A 25125-nucleotide genomic window follows, 5' to 3' on the forward strand; every position below is an offset into this window, starting at 1 on the left:
AGTGAGAGGTTATATTGACACCTGTGTTTATGTACAACTGCTGTTGGCAGAACTGAAAAAGAGGAGTGACAGAGTGCTCCAATATCACTCCTTCCTAAGCACTGTGCTTTCTAAACTGTATTTTGATATTCAATAATGTCTGTATTAGTAAACTACATTCACAGGTGGATTTAACTCCTCTGGGTTTTATTTTACTATAGTTCTTGTCAAATTAAAATACTTTAAAAAATGTCTTTGGGTTAGAAGGAAACCTATTCTGGAGAGGAATATAAATTCATTTCTCACTGTCAAGCTATGCCTAAGATTTATTTTTTTTAAGATATAATAGCTGCAGTCATATTTCCCTAGTGATAAAAAGAAATCCCCTTAGTAATCCCTACCAAATCCTAAAGTGCTAAAATGCAATGAAGAGGATTTCTAATGGTAAGTTATAAATCCTTTTAGAGAACATCTTGGTTTAAAATAATTTCAAAAAAAAAAGTGCTTAGGAACTGAGTAGTACTATTTAGACATCCTTCAGCAATATCAAGGGCACTGAGAAAGGATTTCACATTCAGAATGGAGAAGGTGAAAGGAAGGTCTATTTGTGATAGCCATTGGGCAGTAAGAAACTAAAGCTACCAGTGAAACACAACTGTACAATCTTAAAGCTGCACAGAAATTCAGGGGCCATTCATTCAGTCCATCCCAAATTCACATACTCTTTTACACCAGCTATTGTAGACAGAGATCTAGATGCCTCATGAGGCAATATATTACTCAGGTTAATTAAGCAGAAATTTAACTCAATGTAAGTGATAACCCATATATAAACTTTGCTCCCTGGCACTTGAGAGCATAAGTTCTCTCTTCTATCTGGATGCACTTCTAATATTTGAATGTAGCTGTTACTATCATAAACTGGGCACCTATAGGACCAGGCACGAAATTTAACAAAGATATGCACATGTAAGACCTAAAGATATGGGATAAGGGTAGTGGTGAGCACTGGGGCAACTGTAATACCATCACACACCCCTCAACTAAAGGACCAACTGCCACTCATTCCCCTGCCCCACAGGTGGTAATTGGGGAATTAATCACAATAAAGCAGAAATCTGGGTTATCAAAAATAACATTTTCCTCTTTAAAAACTGTAATTAACCTCCGTATTAAGAAGTCACATTTGATCCTTCTAACTACATCGTTCCATCAAAACATGCTGTAAGCTGAGACTAGAACACCACGTATATCTTAAAGCTACTTGTCATTCCATGTTCAGAAGATAACTCAAAATCTACTTCTATTTAAAGACATAGAAAGGGAAATCTTGGGACCCTTCATTAAGTTTTTACAGTTATGTCCTGAAAAGGTGGAATTCTTTACACTGAATTAATGCTGGAAAATTGAAACATCATATCCTGTGGGATGTTGATTCAATGTTCAGGGAACATATGGTTTAAAGATCCGAAGGCATGGTGATACTTCAGACACTCCTCCCAGAAAGCCAACCAAATACACAGCCTTTCGCTTATTTTTGGAGGTTTACCTTAAAGGGTATTCATTTTCTTTAAATCGCAATACCCTTCAGAATAAAAATGATAATAATAACACATGTTAGGCCAATGCAGAGGATTATCATGAATATTATATGAGAAAATAAGTACACTCATTATATAGAGTTTTTGCAAGGATGAAATAAATTAATACATGTAAAATGTTTGGAATGTACATTATCTTAATTATACCAAAATCTCTACTTTAAAAAAAATTAACTATTTTTTAAGAAAGAAAAATACCGTAAGATATCACTCATATGTGGAATCTAAAAAAAAAAAACAAATGAACTTAAATATAAAACAGAAACAGACTCACAGACATAGAATACAAACTTGTGGTTGCCAGTGGGGAGGGGGTTGGGAAGGGACAGACTGGGAGTTCGAGATCTGTAGATACTGACAGGTATATATAGAAAAGATAAACAAGTTTATACTGTAAAGCACAGGGAAATATATTCAAGATCTTGTAGTAGCTCACAGTGAAAAAGAATATGAAAACCAATATACATATATTCATGTACGACTGAAAAATTGTGCTGTATACCAGAAATTGACACAGTATTGTAAACTGACTATAACTCAATAAAAATAACTATTTTTTGAACAGAAAAATTATGAAGATAGTAGAGTTCCTCCATCCGCCACACCCACTTTCCTCTATTATGCATATCTTTCATTAGTTTGGTACACTTGTAATTAATGATTCAATAGTGACACATTATTATTAACGAAAGTCCATATTCTGATCAAAGTTCCTTCGTTTTTTTCCCCCAATATCCTTTTCAGGATACCATCCAGGATATGTAACATTTAAACGTATCTTCTTGGGTTCCTCTTGGCTGTTAGTTACTCAGACCTTCCTTGGTTTTTGATCAGCTTGACAGTTTTGAAGAGCACTGGTCATAGAATTTGTAGAACATTCCTTAATTTAGATTTATCTGAGGTTTTTCTAATGACTATATTGAGATCACGGGTTTTAAAGAAGACTAGAGACCAGGCTTCCATTTTCATTTCATTATATCAAAGGTACATACCATCAACATGACATCACTGTTTATGTTAACCTTCATCATCTGGCTGAGGTAATGGTTGTCAGATTTCTCCACTGTCAAGGTCTTCTTCCCAGCCCCCTTTTCCATACTGTTCGCTTTGGAAGGAAATCCCTATGCACAGGCCACACCTAAAGAGTGGCTAGTTATGCCTCCTTCTCCTTGAGGGTAGAGTATCTACATTATGTATTTGGAAGTCTTCTACATGGTAGATTTGTCTATTCTCTTCCATTCGTCTATGTATTCCGCCATTTGTTTATATTAGTATGGACTCATGGATATGTATTTTAAACTCTGGGTCATAATCCACTACTACTTATATTCTTGCTCAAGTTTTTTCCAGTTCTGGTCATTGGGAGTTCTTTTTGACTCCATTAGTGAGGGGTGTTTGCTTTTTTTGTGCACTTCCTCACTTCTAGCATGACAAGATGTCCAAGGCTCATCCTTGTGTATTTTCTGCCCCAGTCCTTGAATTAACCACTTCTTCAAAGAGCCCTGGATCTTTTTATCAGATGGTAGTATTAGGAACCAGGGTCTGGGAATTAGATGTGTTTGCTGCTAGTGCAAGAAAATATAGGCGTGTATACCACACATCCCCACGTATATGCACATCTAGTCCATACTTCTGTGGATACATCTTTATCAACTAGAGTACAGTGTCTATGTATAGTTTCTTTTACCATTTATTTTACACACTTCACTTATTTCCAAAATTACTTGTCAGTGTTATTTCCCCTACTACTTTCAATGAGGCTGTTTTATGTATTTTAATATGATTAATTTTTTATCACTTCTACATTCATCCAGAATCACCCTGAACTCTCAAATGATTTTTTATATTTGCACACATTAAGATTTACTCTTTGTTTTGTAAAGTTCAATAGGTTTTGACAAATGCATTTTGTCAGGTATCCACAATGACAGGATCATACAGAATAGCTTCATGTCCTTAAAAAAAAAAACCCTGTGCTTCACCTATTCAGCCGTGGTTCCTCCTGAATCTCGGGCAACCCCTGATCTGTTTACTGTCTCTAAAGCTTTACTTTTCCCTGAACGTCAGATATTCGGAATTATTCACTCTACAGCTTTTTCAGATTAGCTTCTTTCCCTTAGCAATATGCATTTAGGTTGCCTCCATGTCGTTTCACGACTTGATAGCTCATTTCTTTTTATGGCTGTGGCTTTTGTAGTATAAACATAGCACAGTTTGTTTATATATTCACTTGTTGGAGGATATCTTGGTTGCTTCCAGTTCGGCGTGATTACGAACAAAGCTGCTGTAACATTTATGTGCAGGTTTTTGTGTGGACATAAACTTTCAGGACAGTTAGGTAAACACCTAGGCGCATGACTGCTGGGTCAGTTTTACCACATATATGTTTAGCTTTGTAAGAAACTGCTGAACTGTCTCCCAAAGTGGCCGAACCAGTTTTCACTCCTACCAGCAATGAAAGAAAACTCCCATTGCTCCACATAATCACCAGCAGTTGCCAAGGTCAGTTTTCAGGATTTCAGCCATTCTCATGGCTTGTTGTCCTTCACTGGGTATTTGTTCTGCACATATTTTCTCTCACTCTGTGGTTTGTCTTTCCATTCTCTTCATAAGATCTTTCACAGTGCAGGAGCTTTCTTTTAATAAAGCCTAGTTCATCGGTATTTTCTTTCATGGATCATGCTTTTGGTGTTTTATCTAAAATGTGTCATCAATCCACTGTCACTAAGATTTTCTCCAACCCACCGTTTTTCAAGAATTATATATTCCTGGTGTGGGAGATTAGTTCAGTGTTAGAACTCATGCTTAGCATGTGTGAGGTCCTGAGTTCAATCCCCTATATCTCCATTTTAAATTTTTTAAAAAAATTTTTAAAAAGAATAACATGCTCCTTTTTTTTCAGATAGCAGCATTAGAATGTGAAGAATAACTGGGTTGATGTCACATAGCCAGAATTTCAACTCGGTCTGTCTGATCCCAGATCCTATGTTCTTAGCAGATTTTTATGTCTCTTGAGATCTGTGTTGCTTAGTGTGAAGAAATCACATGATGCATGGAAAGTTCTCTGGGCCTATGGAGTACGTCTATCTTTCCATTTATTATGTTTTGTTATTATGATTCCTCTTCAGCATGCAGGTTTTGATTTCAGTTATAAGGACACTAATTCATAATGAAACCTCCTTGGCACGCTGGACTGATGGTGCATCACTGAATTTAAAGTAGTTTTACAGAGCTTTATATTGATGTGATTAAATAATGCCGAAACCAGAGTGTCCTTCATTTCACAGATCAGCAATAGTGTATACAGCCTCTAAGCCAAACTATAACTATCTTCCTTATTATGACACTTGAGTTAAAATTGTAGAGAAGTTCCCATCTGCTACCTGGAGTCTCTCTTTCCTCATCACCATCAAAAGAAAACATCTGGCATTTATTATTTAAAAGATTCTTGTATGAATGCAATAAACAACCAAAGAAGATTCGTATGAGAGGGGACTAGGAATAGCTTATGAAGCATGTTGTAAGGGCAAAATGAAGCTGCTGATGGTAACTTAAAACATTTTTTGATCTCTTCTTGTGTGCTAGACACAGTAAGGAGAAGTTCACATATATAACACTACCTAACCTCAGTTACTATTATTATATTTATTTGAAAACTGAAACAGAGGCCCAAAGAAATTAAGTAACTTGCCCAGGTCACACAGTGAAAAACAAATGGCCTGAGGATTTGAATTGTGGTCTCTCTGAACCCCGAGCCTGTACCCTGAAGCACTCTGTTCTTCTGCCCCATGGAGATCCTGTGGTTAGAAGGCCGAAACTTTATCATGTCAAGTTTCCTGCAAAGGGAAAGACCTCACAGCACCTAAGGAATTAAATGGGAGAATTTTGGAAGACTCCCCAAAATGTTTTACCTATCCCACTTGGCCAGGAGAGTGACAAAGCACCACAGCTTCTATACAGTGAGCTTAATTCCAGGTTGGTTTTATAAGTAGGCCATATTGTCACAAGAATGCTTGGCAGGTTAAGGAATTGATTGTATTCTACAAACAACCAGAAGGAATGAGAAGGCAGACAAAAGCACCTGGACTGTGTTGAGTACTGAGCTGTCACAGTTTGTCAAAGAAAAGACTGAGCGCCTTAGGTGAACTATTCTTTCAAACAAGCTAATCCAAGAAATCAATATCGAAGTCTTTGGGATAGTTAGACTCAAATGAGAAATAGCTCAATACAACCCAATGGTATAGCACAGTACGTACACACACACACACACACACACACACACACACACGATAATGGAAACAATATTATCTACTTCAATGTCATCCCTTTTAGATAGTCATATGTTCTGTGTATAACAATCCCCATCTGAGGTTAACATAGGCAAAAGTCGAACACTTTTTTTTTATTAAAGTCAAAGTTGAACCAATTCAACATTGGAAGCATATGCTAAAGGCTATTCTGGATTTACATGGAACTTTCTAGATGGCTCCAATGGTAAGAAGATTTAGGCTGGGCACACCCTCTAGTCTCGAGCATTTACTGTGGGTATAATCCCTAAATTGGAGGTTTATTATACAGAAAGATGTGGCATGTGAATTTTGTAGTTTACTGATCAAATTACCTTGAGTATATAAGTTGAGTGTCTTCCTGGATGGGTGTGGGATTGGTAGAACCCATGGCTATCATCACACCTTCTGTAAGATTTAGTATCTTTCATACACCCAACACCCTACCTTCTGAGTCCGTATGGATTTGGGGGTAGAAGAAGGGAAAGGAAAACTATAACCCTGATTTCCTCCTGAAATATTACTTTTGAAAACTATAAACTGCCAGGCTAGACGGCCTCTCTCTTAATATTTTTAATATGAGGAAGAATGATACAAAAAGGAAAACAACAGCAAAAAATGATGGCATCCATTTATTTCAGAACTGACAATTTGAAGAGAGTAAATAAATGCTACCTTTTAATTCATGGACAGGCTCTGATTTCTGGTTTATATATTTTGATTTTCCCCCCTCAAAGTTGTGTTTGCAACATTCTCTTCAATTTCCCAAGACTCCTGGTGGTCATCCAATAAATTCATTTTCTACTGTATTACCTGGACTTAGTTTCTTTTTCACTGGCAACAAAGAACTGTGAGCGATTATATCACTCAACAGAATCAGGTTTCAATTTCTTTATGAAGTGCAGAGGAACTGATAACATCACTAGGATTGTGTCATATTTTTTTCTCTGTCTAAAATGTTTTTTTATAAATACCATCATCTGCAAGTCAAGGATGCTGATCCCTGAGGAAGGTTACTGAGGGAGACTGTGGAATATCCTGAGAGCTTCTAAAAATGACAGCTCCCCCTTTGGCTGGGAGGGTGGGCTATAATCCCACTTGGCAGGTTAATATCTAATCAACCTCAGCTCTGAGTGTACACATGCAAAACTAAGGAAAGATGCTTACCTGGGTAAGAGATGAGTATCTCCATAGCAACCATCTCCTTTCTCCAACCTCCCCACCATTGCCTCAACTTCTCACTTTGGCTAGCATCATTTAGACATACTTTTAAAAAAGTGATTGACTTTTCAAAAGTGATTATGGTAAGAATAATATTCTACTAGTAGGAGACAAAAATAGTAATTGCCCATTGCAAGGTGAAGACGTCTTGTTCTAAAGCTAAAGACACATGGACCTACAATAAGACAAAAAGAGGAAGAAGATAGTAGCTGAAACTGACCATCTATCTTCTGTCTAGTGGCAAGACCGATGAACACAAAGCATAGAGACCATCCTGTTGCTTCTCTACTAAAACTTCTCCGTGGCTCCCATTGCATTTAGAAGTGACCCACAGTACCCTGTGTGATCTGGCCAGTTTCTATCTCTCCAGTCTACTTCCTACCCTCTCCCCTCCACACAGTGTGCTTTACCTATTCTGGTATTTCTTGAGCTCTTGAATAGGCCAAGTCTTTTCCCTAAAGGCACAAGACCTTGCTCTTTCCTCTGACTTGTCCACCACTCCCCACAGCCCGCACCTGCCCATGTTCACATCACAATTTCCTTAATCATGCTTTTGGTCTTGGGTTAAAAGTGATCTATTCATCTGTGGCTACCCTATCTTATGTAACCTCCACTTGTCAGTTTTTTTCTATCTCAGCTCTTACTCCTTTTCCTTATGATGCTCACCATAACATCCATTTACTTGTTTAGAGTCTGCATCCCCTGGAAAATAAGCTCCATGAGGGCTGGAATCCTGCCTACATCAATCATCACATTGTGTTTGGTGCCTAGAATGGCGACTGGCAGCCAGTAGATTTTCAGTAATTATTTTCAAACATCCAGATTCAGACAGATTCAGGTATTAGTATCATGAAAGTGAAGGCATCAATTAGTATGTGCGGAATCTACTCTCTTAGGTACATCCTTCAAGTCAGGAAAATTATCTAATAATTGAGAAGACCAAGCATAAAATACACTTTGAAAGCAAAAATTATTATGATATACCTACATCTGGTAGTTATCTTCCAAGATGGCCCCAGTGATTCTTGCCCTTGTGTCATTCTCTCCTACACTGAGTAGAGCTAACCTATAATAAGTAAGATATTATAGAAATGGTGGTGTATGATTTCCAATGCTGGGTTACAAAATACAGAGCTAAGACTGCCTTGCTCTCCCTTGGATCACAGACTTTAAGGGAAGCTAACCACCACATTGGGAATAGACCCTAGAAGCTCCATGGAGAGGTCTGAGTGGTCAGGAACTAAGGCCTTCTTTCAGTAACCAGCATCAACTTGCCAGAAATGGTGTGTGAGTTCATTTAGAACTGGATCCTCCAGCCCCCAATAAGCCTTCAGACAATTGCAGCCACGAGGTGCTATTTTGACCCCCACTTCATCAGACACCCTGAGCTGAAACCACCCAGCTAAGCCAGTCCTGGATTTTTGACCCAGACTAACTGTGAGATAATAAATCTCTGTTGTTGCGTTAGCTGTAAGTTTCACGGTGATTTATTATGCAGCAATAGCTGACCAATATACTACTTCCTAGTGTCTGGAACACAGTAAATATTACAAAAATAGTAACTAGCAGCAGCTGCTGCATTAAATAGCAGTGACAGCAGGGTGGCTACTCAGTTGGGACTGGGGAATAATGGAATGTGTGTAAGGAAGAGAACTGTTAGGTATTTATAATCTTGGTCAGCCCTGGGAGGCTGAGACAGTGCATAGTGGACATCAGAACTGGCTCCCTTCATTCCACCAACTCAAAGGGTAAATAGAGGTGACACATTGGAACTTTTAGGTGGTTCTGTCTCTGTTTGGAGGGTAATTCCATAGGACATGATCCCTGGGGGAGCAAATCCCAAGATAACACCCATCAGATTTCACTAATGGATGAACAGCAAGCAAAGCCCTGATCAGAGAAGTGTCTAATTCATGGATATTAATGTTGCTGATCATGGTGGTAATATCTGAATTCTTAGGATGGTCCCCTGAGTTGACATCTATTAATACACACTTTTGTTTTAGAGAAAACACCTGAAGAAACAGGCCTCGTGACAGGCTTGGTTTTCCTGACTTGTGCTGAAATGTTTGCGATGACATCTGCTAAGCTGGATTCAGTTTTTTCAGGTCCTGTTAACTGAATCACACTTCTAAGTTAAAACAAATGGAAGGTGTTAAATAATAGAAAAATCTTCAGAAATAGGACTTGGTGGTAATAGGAGATAGAGTTCCAATTATTTTCTCCTTTTCTTTTCCTCTCAAACACCAGCTCATCACAAATACAGGTCAGCAAAAAGAAAAAAAATTATCAGGGAGTATGGTGCTTCAAATCATATTTAGTCATGCTTGAGAAAAAAATTAAAATCTAATGTTAATGAGCTTAAAACTTAGGCCTACAACTTCAGCTACTCTAGCTTTCACATCTTTTGATTTGGAGTGTGTATTTTTGAATTTCAATCTGAGACATTAAATTATACATAAACTTTGTTGGCCTTTATGCTATTTACTATGGCTATTTCTGTACTGTAAAACAACAACAACAGAAATAAATTCCCTAAAACAGCAAACAGGAACAACATAAAGGAAAAAAGTCTTAGGGATGGTGCAGTGTTTGTTGATAGAATGATAGTGTTTCAATAATTTAAAAAAAATCAAAAGCTACTACCTTATTTTTGAATTATTGTCTAAACACATTGGAAGCCAGAAAATCACAAACTGAAACTGCGGAGAACGGACGTATAATATAATCTTGCATTGGGAAGTGGCGAGTAAACTGGTTAAGAAGCAAGAAGGGACAATGGATAATAGGATAAGCCACCCTCTTAACTGGGTTGCCTGTGAGAATCACATTTCTGTGTTGCATTCCATTTGTTGTGAAACCACATTATCTAGCTTTTGTGTAAGAGTCTTGGAAATTACCACTACATAATACAGTATTTGGGAGGGAAGTTTAAGCATTTTCCAGGCTGTATTAATTTTCTATTGCTGCGTAACAAATAACCACCAGTTTAGTCAGTTTACTGAGTTCAGCTCAAGAGATAGTCATTCCCTTAATGAAAGAATCCTAGTTGTTTGAGTAGCTTTTCTCTGTTGGTGACAAAATGGCAGTGGTTCAGAGAGTATTTGGGTCTTTCCTCAAATCTGGCAGGACCCTAACCTGCACAGAAAGGGTTCCCTGAAACTATGCATCCCAGAGAGAAAAGCTGTTCCCATATATACCACAACCATTCTGTCTGCTGTAACCACTTTACCGAAAGGAATGGGAATGTGGCTAAATAACTGATCCAATCAACAAGGTGAGCCCCAACGTTAGAAATGCATGATGCACTCTACTGATACTTCGTGTTGCTGAAATAAAATTACTAAGTTTGTACTGGTGCACAGATCACAGGCAGATGGAAAGGACAGCTCTCAACCTCTGCATCCTCTACACAGCAGTGGTTGGCATACTGCATTTTACCATGGAAAATGGCAAATGTTTAAAAATAATTCCACCTTCTCTTTTCCCATTCAACTAAAAATAAAAATGGACAACATTTACATTCAAGCAAATATAAAGCCAAACAATGAAGGAATTTCCTATCTCTGAAAGCCTGAGCCTCCTGTCACTCCACTGCTATCGGAGGAAGGTACATTTCCAAGAGACAAAACTACAGAACGGGATGGAGGATTAAAGGAAGTGGTGTTATTTACTAGCTGTGTGATCCTGAATAAGCACCTCATTTTTTCCCCTCAATGTCCTCTTCTATAAAATGGGAGTTATAAGAGCGCTGAACTTTTATAGGTGTGATCATCAGATGAGACACGCACAGAGTCTGCCATATAGTAAGAGATTAGCAATTAATCACCATGACTGCTACTGCTAGTACTATCAGAGTAAAGATTTTAATGGAATTTTTATTGCTGTAAAATTGTTGACAACAAATTGCTTCTTGATGATCAGTTGGTGGTTCTTAATGGGTAGCAGTGGGTAGCAGAATCCAACCTGGAGGGCTTGATTTACCACAAGTGACTGGGACCCACTCCCAGAGTTTTTGACTCAGTAAATCTGGGGTGTGGCCTTGAGAACTGACCTGACACGTTTATGATCACTGTCTTCTGTGAAGTTTGTCACTTCACTAAGGGAATAGGAAAAAATCATCAATCCCTGTAGTCATATGATATTCTACTGCACAGGTAAACCTTTAACATGTGATATTTTCCACTTTTATGAATTCTTCTGATGGCCTGTGGAAACAGTACTAGTTTTAATTAAATGTGGCATTTTTTGTATCATTTAACCTGGAACACCCAGAGAAAGCATCAATGTGTTGGATCTGGAAGCCGTGATCAAGAATAGGAAAATTTCAGACAAGAGTAAACATATGCATCTTGGTTACTAAGAAATCATTCCATATTATTCAATAGAGGGAAGTCTCCTCGTTTTTGGTAATCTGGGACTGATAAATGCCTGTTTTCTAAAAACCATCAATCATACTGTTAAGTATTACCAGGCAACTTAGTATTAACCTTGACCTTAAACTTTTCGTTTACTACATACTACATATGTACAGTTTCTGGATTTTATTGATGTTAAATGATTCCACTTTCTTAAAAAAGCATCCCTATCATTTTGAGGAGGGGAAGTCATCTTTGCCAATACAATTTTGGTGTGACTGACCCCAGCTCCCAGCTTCTTTGGAAGTCCTGTGACTTAGATCTGGGTAATCAACATAATTCATTCTTTAAACTACAGTAACCTGTTAAGGTACAAGCATGTAGCCCAAGTTGGTTCAATGAGATACAACACCAACACTTCGGTTGCAGTGAATTGAAAAACAGAATTTCTCTTGGGCTCAAGATAATTAAGATGATAGAATGTAAATCAGGAGCTGAGGACAGCTCCCTTGTGTTCACACAGAAAGACCTTGCCAGACAGCAAGACCGTCTCAGAGGATAGCAGAGCTCAGAAATGGAGCACAATTCATGGTGACATCAATGTCAGCAACTGGATCCAACTATGCCTGAAGCCATGATATCATTTTTGTTTATATGTATGTCAATACATCTTTTTTTCCCCTTATGGCAGTTTAACTTTATTTTTCTATCTGCAACTAAAAGTGCCCTGAATATTATCATTTAGAAATGGTTGTATTTTGAATAAAACATGAATAACTTAATGCATAATTGATAATATTTTACAGCATTTTATGACAAATCAGAGACATATTAAAGAGAAAAAAGACACAGTATTTATTTCATTTTAAGGCTGTCAACTAGCTGTTATCTATTTGCCATTGGTTGTCATATCACATATTCTTCTGTTTCTGAGACAGTAGCATAGTCTCTACATTGAAAGAGGAGTAAATTCCAATCAGCCATTATCCCACTCACGTAATAAACACATAGTGCATCTCTTTCTTATGTCATAATGATAAACATATTTTAAAATCTACCCCAAATTTATTACTCACCAAAGACTGCCTGTTATTTACGTGTAAACCTGTGGATTTAAAGTAAAACACAGAATAAAGAATGACAACACTTAAAATCATTCTAATCGCTATGTGACATGTGGAATGATTAAAAAACAATTTTTGGACCATATATTTAATCATATGGTTGCTGTGTCAGGGTGACTGTATTCTCACTTCCACTGCAAAAGATTCCATTGCACTGTAACTACAGAATGTTTTTGCATGTTTCCTGAAAGCTCAATTGAACTGAAGAGAAAAATCTGTACAATACTTAATTTTGACCCTTTCTCCATATTAATATTATGCTAACCTAACAGATTTTCTTATGAGTGTGAGGAGGACAAATCTTATGACTAATTATTCTTTTTCCTTCATCCATCTTTAGGTGAACAGTAATTCTGGTTTTCTGGTACACAGCTTGCAATAATTTATAGTTTACTCTTTATAATCTATTTCTGTAAAAATTCACATCAACTACAAACAAATGCAGTGGTTTGAAGTTAAGATTATCTAGGGATACTTTCCAGTCTCTGTGAGTCTAAAGTCAGGCTATTGTCTGATGACAGTAACTTAGCTACCAAATACTGATTGCTAGTGTGTGTGCCTTAAATATCCACACTTTACAGATGGAGAAAGTGAGACTTGGAGACGATGTGCCTTGTCCAGAGTCACATCATCCTGATAGACTCCCAGCTTTATTTCCTTTTCCATTCCTCAAACTCTCTTACAGTCATTTACCTCTTCCTAAAGCTTTGAGGACAAAGTCTAGAATGTCGCCATGGATACTGGCTGGACAACAGAGATTGTTAAGAGTGGCTGTGAAATGAACACAGCCGGAGCCTCGTTCCTTGCAATGATTTCCATTGGGTTTATCGACTAAGAGTTTCAGCTCATAAAGCACAAACCCCTGTTATTGAACTGATTTAAATCATCTCAGGAAGAGTGTGGTGTCTAAAAATCACCCGTACCTTACAGAGTAAGTTAAAAGAAATCCTCCCTCACATAATCCTTGCATTTCAGTGTTATTAAGTCATGGTTCATTTTCCTGGGCTTACTCAGGTTATGGAATTCCAACACATTATGCACAAGGTCAGTTTTATACTGCACATGGAACTGTAATTGGCCAATCTACTTTATAATTCTGTAATAAAATGTGATTTACTAAATGGGAATAGTTATGCTTGAAGTGAGAGGAAAGAAAGGAAGTGGGTTATAGGGCATCTGGGAGGCCAAATGATACGGTGGGAATAGGCTCTAGGCTAGGAAACTGTAGATCTTGGTTACCTCCTAGATTAGTCATTAACTTACAGGATGACCTTGAGCAAAACACTTCAGCCTTGACAATTGCAGTTTGCTCGTAAGGGAGCTGGAAAAGTTCACCATCAAAATCAATTAAAATTCCACTCAGGAAGCTTGTGAGAGGGAATAGAGTGGACATCTGGGCATCTGTGGTTGTTGCTTTCACTTTGCCCTTCCTTTTGGGATCTGTCCCTTTTCTACTCCATGTGAGTCCCTTGGGCTGTCAGTCCCAGTGATATCTTCCCCATCCCAGTGATGACACATGATTCAGGCTGATCTATCAAAGGATTCCTCCCTCCCTTCTTCCAGACACAGTTAGTGGTTCAGAGGTGAGCAATATCACAAAATAGGGTCAATCCGAGTCACTTTTGGACATTCATATGCACATGTGAGATGAAGGACTGGAATAATTTTTCTAGGATTTCTCATTTTAAGGCCAGTGTAAGCATGGACCTTCCCATCACCATCTTTGCTACCAGGTAAAGAGATTTTCTCCAATAATTAAACCAACCCAGAGGAAAACAGAGATTCCAAAAAAGGAAAGAGAATCAGAATCCAGATTATGTCATTAGGACCTCTGGATCTGGTTATACCTGTGGTCATTTCTCCTCCTCTGGACTTCCTAAAATGTACAATAAGCGGCCCTTCTTCACATAAGATCATTTGAATTAGGTTTTGGTCACTTGCTACTGACTGAGCTCTGATTAATACATCCAAAAATGATGTTATTTAATCTCTAGAACTGACTACCATGCTGCAATGAAGCAGCTACTCATTAAATCTGTGTTGATAAATTGAATGAATAATATATGCTATGAATGGTTCTGTGGTTCTAGGAAATATGCATACGTCCAATCTTGAAATCTACATTATTAAGTAACATGTGCAAATTTTCATTTTTAAAGACTAACCACAATTCATTCTTTCATTCACTGAGTACTGAACAACTTTTCCATGCTGTGTCCTGAGGATACAGTACTGAACAAAACCCACAGCAATCTCCATACCTACTGTGCTAACATTCTACCTGGACCAAAGTTACATTATATTTAATTACATATAATGTGCATCTCAGAAACATTCAATCCACCTATATTCAGGAACCCCAAAATACAAAATTAACATTATATGACTTACAGATCTCAGCTTTGGAAATGCTTTTCTTTCACCAGTGAATATAGAACCAAGGTCACCATCAGAGCCTAAGGGTATAATATTTGTTAACTTTTTTTTTTTTTTAACAAAGAGCTCCTGCTTGCTATTTTGGAAAATATATATTCATACCTTGTCTGATGGCACATTTCCATAGGCTAATTTTGAGTAATCCCCAGCAATGAAGTTAGATTTAATACAACTACCCTGCCAGCAAGAACTCAACCACCGCAAAACTGACCTTGCCTTCTTTATGATTAAGATGCTGCCACTGAATGGAGAATGAAGACACCATGGCCCTGAATTTTGACTGTTTCCTGCTCCAATACTCATTTCCCGATCCCAGAGGCACTTGTCTGTCTGACTGAACTGTCAAACTTCCCAGGTAAAAATCAGGTAATTCCAAAAGATACCCCTGATCTGAGAGAGGCATATACTCCACACCGTACCCACTTAGCTCTCTTAAATTTCACCATTTTATTGTTAGGAAAAGCAGTACTGTATGCTGGGAAGATGTATTTTGCAGAGCATAAACGTTCTATTTATGGGCTAGAAAACTTTTCATGCACTATGCTGGCAAATCATCCTAAATAAACCAGTGCGTTGGTAACACCTAACATAGTAAATTATTACATATTTTCTTCAGTTCGTGGCTATATATATATATATATATATATATATATTCACCAATTACTGCTGGAGTATAAAGCATAATTTCAGGCCTTGCATAAGACAGGCGAAGTGACACATGCTGAAGCTGTGACAGGATATCTCACATGCTGGGCATCCACTATGCTCCCTTGTCCAACAGTTTTTTCAGTACTTTCTCCTAGTGATGAAATACCTCTTCCTTCCGTGCAGGTGACTGGGGCTACCTCTACCTCCCCCAGCCAGAGGGATGGTCCTGTGGTTGGCTGTGATCAAATGACCCCATCCTCCCGGCCAACATGATCTACTCAGTTGCTGGTAAATGACCCACATTAGATGTATTGAAGTTCTTCTTAAGGCTGTTCTAAACAAGTTATGGGGTCTTGTTACTTAGCAGGCACTGAGATGTGGCCATCTTGCCCACTAGGTTGAGACAGCCAGTCTGTGAGATGGGCAGAGACATGGAGCACTGTTTGAGCTCCTGGTTCCAACCATAAACAAAATACAACACAGAAAAACAGAAAGGGGAGGAGAAATGAGAGACAGAAAAATGACAGTATCATTTTTGCTCCCCATAGGCAATGCCACACTAGGTCTTTGAAAATATTTGAAGCATTAATCCTCCCTTTATCTTTTTTCCTTAAACTAAGTGGAGCTTTATTTCCCCAGGCAGAAGAGTGCTGAATGTACACTGGGAACAGGTGAGCCAGAACAAATATAGACCCCACGTAAGCATCATCCAAATTGACTGATTTATAGACTGAGTGGCTGCTGGATTCATTCAGTCATTCATACATGCACTGAACACCTACCACGTTCCAGGTGCTGAGGGAAAATCTTTTCTTATAAAGTGAGACACAAGCCCTTTAGGAGTTCACTGTGGAGAGGGAAAGGCAGAAGTACCAAAAAGGTATTCTAGTATGACGAGATGGCAGCTTTCAATGCACTGTGAGGGTACCGTGAGGATGAGGGGTCTGATGGGCACATTCCTGGGGGTGAGAATGCTTCCAGAGGACAGGAGTACAGAGCAATCAGCTCAACCCAAGTTATCCATTGATATGAGAGTATTATCACCACTGAACTCCTTTTGAGAGCTTAGGGGAAAAATAACAAGTTATATACAAGGGAGCAAGGTCTGGGCTCAGTGGTTGCTGCTTACACTCAGATGTGAAGGGGAGAATCAGGTGTCTGATTCCTGACCAGTTTCCACCCTACCCATTTTTAACGATCATTTCTTCCCCCAAAACCTCAGCTCTCAGATGTGTCACCCACCTTCTAAGAACCCTGCTGCCTCTGAAATTCTATGCATTTCTCATGCCATTTGCAGCAAAAGAAAATCTTTTTCTATCCATGAGTGGCCAAGTGCCATGGACACAGGTCATTTTCATAGCAGTAGATTTCATCTAGGAACAGTTACTTAAAATTACTGTGTTCCAGGACCAGTGCTAGGAGCTAAAGGGAATACACAAACACCTAAGATATGGGTTTGCATGGAGAGACAGAAGGGGAAAAAATTAAACTTACATGGTAATGACCCTAATGAAAAGTAGAAATCTCTGTGGCCTGATACAACCAAACCCAACTTTATCATCCTGGGCATGGCTTAGAGCAGGGTTTCTCATCCTTAGCACTACTGACATGTTGGACCAGGTTACGGTGTGTGGGACTACCTTGTGCACTATAGGATGTTGTACAGCATCCCTTATCTCTACCCACTAGATGCCAGTAGCATCCTTAGTCATAACAAACAAACAAAAAATGCCTCCAGACATTGTCATGTGTCCCATGGGGGATACAAGCATCCTTGGTTGAGAACCATTGGCCTAGAGGTAACGATGTTTAGAAAGGGAAAGTTCATAATCTGAAATTCCAGCTAAGACATGGTCATAAACATCTGTACAGAAATTCTCAAACTCTAATGACCAACCTAGGATGTTGATAAACCCAGGAGTCAGCAGCAGTGCACTGCGGGTAGGGAGAGTGAGGAGGAACAAGAAGCCTTATGTTGTAAATTCCCAGGGCCTGAACTTGCACTTTGAGAATTGAAAAGGACATGAAGCAATTCAGACAGTAACGCAGGGGGCCCAGATTTATACGTAAGCAAATGCATGTGTATTACAGGGTAAACTCAAATTGAGGAGAAGCTTGAAAGAACATTTCTAAATGCTGTGGCCTATTTCCTGCTATATCCCCAACCCCTTCAAACACACACTTACCCTCCTCTGCCATCAGGAGAACGCTGAAGAAGCACGTGAGGACCCAGGCATAGATTAACACTGGGGGACACATCTACGTTAAATAGATTTATAGGAAATTAAATGGTGGTACTTAGAGACTGAGTATCATGGAGAACCTGGGAGAAGACAACGACTGCTGATTGATGGATGATGCTCATGCTCATGCTTCTGCTGCTGCTGCTGACTACAGCACTGACAACGCCTCACTTGTAAGGAACACTTCCTATATAGTGTTCTCTATGACATGCACTCTCCAAACGAAATGTTACACCAACCCAATGGGACAGCTACCGGGGTTGCTGCCATTCTAAGGAGAGAAAACAAGTATTTCACATTTGCCCTCCAGTAGCCATAACAAATTATCCCAAACTGGGTCTCTTGTACCAACACAAATTTATCTTCTTGCAGTTATGGAGGCTAGAGGTCTGAAATCAAGTTGTTGGTAGGGCCATGCTCCTCCTGAAATATCCTGGACAAAATCCTCTCTTGCTTCTTCCTAGCTTTCTGGTAGTGGCCAGCAATCCTTGGCATCCATTGGCTCACGGCTACAGAACTCCAATTTCTGCCTCCCTCTTCACAGGGCCTTCTTCTAAGTTTGTGTGTGTGTTTAACTCCAAATCATCCTCTAACTCCAAATTATCCTCTCCTTAGAAGGACACGGATACCCTTGGAGTCATTGGATATAGGGCCTACCACTCAACCAGTATGACCTCATCTTAACTTGATTATATCTGCAAAGACTGTTTCCAAGTAAGATTTCAATCACAGATACCAGGAGTTAGGACTTCAGGATATCTTTTGGGGGAGACACCATTCAACCTACCAAAGAAAGGGCAATGGAATACTACTCAGCCATTAAAACTGACAATATAATGCCATTTGGAGCAACATGGATGCTCCTGGAGAATGTCATTCTAAGTGAAGTAAGCCAGAAAGAGAAACAAAAATACTGTATGAGATCACTCATATGTGGAATCTAAAAACAAAAACAAAAACAAAAAACAAACAAAAAAAAACAAAGCATAAATACAGAACAGAAATAGACTCATAGACATAGAATACAGACTTGTGGTTGCCAAGGGGGTGAGGGGTGGGAAGAGATAGACTGGGATTTCAAAATTGTAGAATAGATAAACAAGATTATACTGTATACACAGGGAAATATATACAAGATCTTATGGTAGCTCACAGAGAAAGGAATGTGACAATGAATATATATATGTTCATGTATAATTGAAAAATTGTGCTCTACACTAGAATTTGGCACAACATTGTAATATGATTATAAATCAATAAAAAATGTTAAAAAAAAAAAAAGAAAGTAAGGGCAGAAGCATGACTCCACTCAGGACTCATCTGTACTCTCTATCTGTAAACCTTGTTAGTTAACAAGCATTTATTAAGAAACATTACATGCCAGACATTTTTCTAAGTGTGTTGTAAGTTCTCATTCATTTCGTTAATCTTCCTATCAGCCCTGAGATCCAGGTGCTATCATTATCCCCACGCACAGAGGAGGTATCAGACAGAGAGAGCAGTAGCTAAGCTACTGACTAACTAAGGTCTAAACTAACACTTAGCTAAGGTCTCTCTAGTCTGGCTCATACCCACCCTGCCCTCCTGAATTCTCAAGTTGCAAACTAGATTATAAATAACAATTTAAACCCCTAGGACCTAGTTGAGGGTCACTGCAGGTTAAAAAAATATGTATTTTCCAAGTGCAACAAAAGAGTGTCTAGGTAAATGCAATACATGACTGACATGTGACAAAACTTAGTTCCTTTTGCTTTTTTAGCTCAGGTAACCCATAAGGTGACCCTTGGCCCTGATCACCCCATTACTATTTTTAAAAACAGTACCACTTTCTCAAAGATAACTTGAAGGGTAAATTTACTGAGTGCTACCGAAGTCCGCCTATGTTTGCCCATTCAAAAATAATACTCTTGACTTTATTATTCTATTGGAGTCCTAAGTCAACCTCAATCTTGGTTAAAAAAGACCTTTACTAGCTAAAAATGACCAACTTGTTACTTGAAAAAGGCTCCTGATATTATATCATTTCTGAAAGTGATTCATTTCTGATTTTACATTTCCAAATGACTTACAGCATACAAATATTCTTTATCCCTGAAATAATATTCTTTTTAGGTGGATATTATGTGGTCAAAATATCATAGTGTTTGATCATATGATTTAGTTAAAATTTCTGAGTGGAATGTATCTTTGATCATGATTAACACAGCTTTTGCTGCTTAATCATTTGTCATCAGGTCTTCCCTTAGCGTATCTGCACAGATACTTCTCTGGTTAATCAAATCCTTTACATTTTTTTCCCCATGATGGTTAAAGAGCTCCAATTTGTGCACTGGGATAGTGTAAGAGGAAAAGGCAGTGGAGACTTCCATTTAATGACAGTTTAGCCATCAAGGTAGATTGGGTTATTGTCACCAATGCCTCATTCTCTCCCTATGACAGAATTGTACATGCCCTTTGTCAAATGACTTGGTAATGAGTCCCCTAGTAAGAGGCAGAGTGTGTATCCATCCCTGTCCTATTGATTTTGAGCTTGGCCATTTTATTTGCTTTAACCAGTGGGCAGAAGGGGCAGTGGTTTAAGCCATGGCTTTAAGATACATTGCAAGATTCCACCAGCCCTCTTGAGTTTCAGCCCTTTGCCACAGGAAAAGAATACCCCATACAGACTTTCATCTTTCCAAAGTCTCAGAGTGAAGACACATAAAGCCAATGTGAACCTGACACAATCTGAAATATATCCTAACCCAGCCATTTTCCTCCAAGACCAGCTGAACCATGATTGAACTGCAAACCCATGAACTTGTAAATAAATGTTTACAGTTATCAGAAACATGGATTCAGAGGATTGCTTGTTACATAGCATTAGACCAACAGTAACTTGACTAACACAGCCACCATACAGGACAGATACAGAGGAGACTAGTTCATTTTTTTGTAAACTAGCTTTAAAGCCTAGGTACCCTGAGAAACTTGGGAAAAACAGAATTTCTATAAACAAAATCCTATTTTCCTATTGACTCACATAATCATTTCAGACATGTTTTTGCCTGGGGGAAAATATTGTCTTGCAAGCAACAATGAAAGTCATACTCTCAAGAATGTAGCAGACTCAGGAACTCTGCCTAAGTCCTTGTTCTTGACAATGCAAAAAATGTTGAGTATGAAAACGCACCAAGGAGAGAGGGTCACTGGAACAACACATAGCCTGGCTTTTCTCGTTTCTTGCTGTTTGTTAAAAGTTTCAAAGGAAATCTTTTTGGGGCAAGTTTTCTCTCTATACATTCTATTTCACTTCTTGGTCCCTTTCTGTAATACAACATTCTGTGGTGACTATAGAATTAGGCTGAGCTGATGAGTAAAGTCCAACTTACTGGCATAGAACTTGACCTATCCACAAGCATTTCCTCAGGTATTTCACTCCATCAGTTCTACAGGTAACTACACTAGAACTAAACCAATAGAGATACAAAGATGTCCAAAATCATTGGATAAAACTTCAACCTAGAATCCTTAGTGTACCACAAGATTCAGCTTCAATTTACATGTGAAAATGATTCACTTTGCCTGCAGTCACGGTTTTGTGCTGCTTGAACAGGTTTAATCAATGCTTCCATGATACTAGCATCATGGAAATGCCTTTAAGCTCTAAATCAATGATACACGCTACCCTGAGTGCACTCTCAGCTCTTTGCCTTGTTGTTGGGGATTCTATTGGAGGGATATTAAATGAGAAAGTACACTATATAGACCAACAAAGTATTATAATGTATTTGCCACATTATAATGTAAATGCCACAAATTTAAGAATGAAAAAACCAAACAGAACAATAACAAGATATACACACCACAAACTCATCATAAAACAGCATTCACTACTCCTGCCAAGTGTAGTCTGAGGACCACTCAGATGAGATTTTCTTTAGGGCATGTTTGAAGTCCCCACCTCAGACTAGCTGAATCCAAATCTTGAATTCAACCAGCTATGTAGATGAGTTTTTAAGGTCTCTAAAATATGAATACAATACATGGAATAAATGAAACAACTAGGATGCCAACGTGAGGTGCAGGTATCTGTTAAAATTGTGTCCTGAGATAGATACTTTACGGCATTCATACACTGGTCTCACTGGAAGTTCCTATTACTTTGTTTGAGGAAGCACCAGATGCGTATTAAATTAGAAATAAATGAAGAATTTATATTTTCCTGGTTCATAAAGATACATTAAGTAAAATACTAATAGCCCATGTGGTGAAGTACATATTCTGTTCTCACAAAATCCTCTCAAACACACATGCATTTATTTACTACAATCAGGGTTAAGGCTGTGGTTCTCAAAGTGAATGGGCAGCAAAATCACATGGGTGTCTCCTAAAAATGCAGATGTTCCCACTGACATGCAGCTTAGGGTTGGCACGTTTAACCCACATCCCAAGTGATCCTGAGGCCAGTGGTCTGAAGAACATTCTTTGAGAAACACAGACCCCCTAAGAGGGTACTGTTCCTATATCAATATTTTCTCTTCAGAAAATAAAACTTATGGAAATCAAGTTCAAATGGATGGGTGGAAGCTCCTGCAGGAAATACTGGGGAATGTTTTCTCAGTGACATACTGGTATCACCTAAAGCTTACCCAACAGTGTAGCCAGCCTCCCCCTCTCAGCAAGATGGCCAGGCTGTCATGTACTGAATGCTAGATAAGCAGTGATCTAATTAATCACTTCTTCCACTGCCGGGTAATATAGCCCCAAAAGAAGCTTCTGATGACTGACAATGCATACGGAAGGAAAAAAAAGATAAAGAATGACAAGATGTGAGGATTCATTAGTATTTCTTCCTGACACCATTCAAAGCAGAGAACAGGCTGAGTCCACTTGACTAATAGTGATTTCTTTGACAGAATCTCCTTCAGGTGGACAAAGACAATTCATGGAGTCACAGCAGCTGGATGTAAGTATCTGTGAAAATTCACTAGCTTTATTCTAATCCATCCTCACACCAAGCAACCCTCTTCTCTGTAACCAGATCTTCACAGTTCACTCCCATGCCAGGAGACATTCCCTGGATACAGATGACTCATAAAACCAGTGGTGCCAATAAAAATTACAAAAGCGCCAAGAGCAATATTAATGGCAGCTCCCTTTGCATTAGGCCAATGTCCTGCATATCCAAGGCATCTGGATGAGGGACGTCTAATTATTGTCCTCATTTTAGAGATGAAGAAACTGAGGCTCAGAGAGACTGAATAATTTGAAGGAAGGTCACATTATAATTAAGGGGAGCCAGTGATTCAGGCTATTTTTATCTGAATATAGAAAATATCTTGTATAATTCTTAACTTGCTCCCCCTTCCTTAATAAAGTACTGAGCATTAACTCATTTTGTGAACTTATAAAGGGCCAGTTCTGAAAGTGGGAAGCTCCACAGAGGCCATAAAATCAGGGTGTTGGATAGAGCTTTGAGTGGGCAACCATAATTGATTTATGAACTGACATGGGTTCCCAACGCCAGAGCTGATATTCAAACTGGGAATACAGAGCCAGGAATTTGTGACACAGAGATAATAAGAACAAGGGCAGGGTTCGATGTTATTGAAGATCAATCAGTACGAAGCAACATTTAAAACAAAAGTTGCTCTCTGGGGCTAAATTTCTTATACCAGAAGATACTGGCATGTGAGTAAGTATGTTGAATTTAAAGATTCAAGGATGGGACAGATCATGCTAATACATCATTCATTTTTTTCTTTCATTGAGCTAACATTTACTGAGTACCTACCATGTCACAAGCTACTGTAGATATAATGATGAACAAGACATAGACCCCAACTTCTTTGAATTTCCATTCTATGATTTTACATTCCAAGATTTCAGATCATTTTACAAGGATTTTATTTGGTATAAATCAGCCCCTGAGTACATAATCACTAGTGGTGATCCAACATAATTTGTCTACAACTGACAACTACAGTCAGAACCTAAGAAGACTTGAGCATGGTCCCAAACCACCCCCAACCCATGGCATACACACCTGGTCATTTATCCATTAATGAAATAGAAATGGCAGGCCACAAACAATGTACTTGACTAAAATTACCTGGAACAATAAAAATTAACCCAGAAGAAGCTTTATAGAAGATGTTGGTCAGTGTCAAAATATTATCTTTCCTTACCTATCAATGGTTTGGTCCCCAGTGCAAAAAAAAACCATGGAATCCATGGAAAACAGTGTGGAAATTCCTCAAAAGACTAGGAATAGACTTACTGTAGGACCCAGCAATCCTGCTCCTGGGCATATATCCAGAAGGAACCCTACTTCAGGATGACACCTGCACCCCAATGTTTATAGCAGCACTATTTACAATAGCCAAGACATGGAGACAGCCTAAATGTCCATCAACGGATGACTGGATAAAGAAGTTGTGGTATATTTATACAATGGAATACTACTCAGCCATAAAAACCGACAACATAATGCCATTTGCAGCAACATGGACACTCCTGGAGAATATCATTCTAAGTGAAGTAAGCCAGAAAGAGAAAGAAAAATACCATATGAGATTGCTCATATGTGGAACCTAAAAAAAACAAAAACAAAAACAAACAAACAAAGCATAAATACAAAACAGAAACAGACTCATAGACATAGAATACAAACTTGTGGTTGCCAAGGGGGTGGAGGGCAGGAAGGGATAGACAGGATTTCAAAATTGTAGAATAGATAAACAAGATTATACTGTATAGCACAGGGAAATAGACACAAGATCTTGTGGTAGCTCACAGAGAAAAAAATGTGACAATGAATATATATATGTTCATGCATAACTGAAAAGTTGTGCTCTACACTGGAATTTGACACAACATTGTAAAATGATTATAAATCAATAAAAAATGTTGAAAAAAAAACATGGAATCCAATTTGGAGTTAAGAAAACCTATCCTCCCCTCTGTCTAAACCACTTAATGCTTAATGGGCACCCCAAAACGACTTTTCAAGAGCTAGGGTTGCTCTTCTGAACATTAACCAATAGAGGAGATACTAGTTTCCAATGGCTATATGGAAAAATATTTAGAAAGACTGCTTAAGAACAGCAAAGAATGTTAAAACAGGCAAGAGAAGAGTAAAGGAAAATTAGTGTATTTCAAAATTCTATTTTTTTTAACATTTTTTATTGATTTATAATCATTTTACAATGTTGTGTCAAATTCCAGTGTTCAGCACAATTTTTCAG

At 38.4% G+C, this 25125-nt stretch overlaps 1 protein-coding gene across 6 annotated transcripts in view; it reads right to left on the minus strand.

Moving 5' to 3' along the window:
* TAFA1 (TAFA chemokine like family member 1) overlaps nucleotides 1-25125 on the minus strand; it is a 682241-nt gene that overhangs the window by 246392 nt on the left and 410724 nt on the right. The window lies entirely within an intron of this gene.

This window comes from Camelus dromedarius, chromosome 17, assembly GCF_036321535.1.
Source record: "Camelus dromedarius isolate mCamDro1 chromosome 17, mCamDro1.pat, whole genome shotgun sequence".
NCBI classification, from domain to species: domain Eukaryota; kingdom Metazoa; phylum Chordata; class Mammalia; order Artiodactyla; family Camelidae; genus Camelus; species Camelus dromedarius.